The sequence below is a fragment of the Lepidothrix coronata genome, unplaced genomic scaffold, assembly GCF_001604755.1.
Source record: "Lepidothrix coronata isolate B3197 unplaced genomic scaffold, Lepidothrix_coronata-1.0 Scaffold77, whole genome shotgun sequence".
Taxonomy (NCBI): Eukaryota; Metazoa; Chordata; class Aves; order Passeriformes; family Pipridae; genus Lepidothrix; species Lepidothrix coronata.
The window spans coordinates 1,997,351-1,997,744 of record NW_016690257.1 but is presented as its reverse complement, the minus strand read 5'-3'; positions in this window follow the sequence as shown (position 1 = coordinate 1,997,744).

Sequence of the window (394 nt, the reverse complement as noted above, 5' to 3'; positions counted from 1 at the left end):
ATCTGGTCCCAGCCCGTTCCTGTTCGCGTCCCCGTTCCTGCTGCCATCCCCGTTCCCGCTCCCATCCCCGTCCCCCTCCCCTCTCCCGTTCCCGCTCCGATTCCCACTCCTGTCCCCCTCTCCGTCCCCACTCCCATCCCCATTCCCGTTCCCGCTCCCCTTCCCACTCCCGTCCCCCTCCCTGTCCTCATTCCCAGCTCCAGCCCCGTTCCCGTCCCCATCCCCATTCCCGTTCCCGCTCCCCTTCCCACTCCCGTCCTCCTCCCTGTCCCCATTCCCAGCCCTATCCCCATTCCCATTCCTATCCCCGTTCCCATCTCCGCTCCCGTTCCGGTTCCCATTCCCGTTCCCTTTCCCATCCCCGTTCCCATCCCCGTTCCCATCCCCGTTCCCA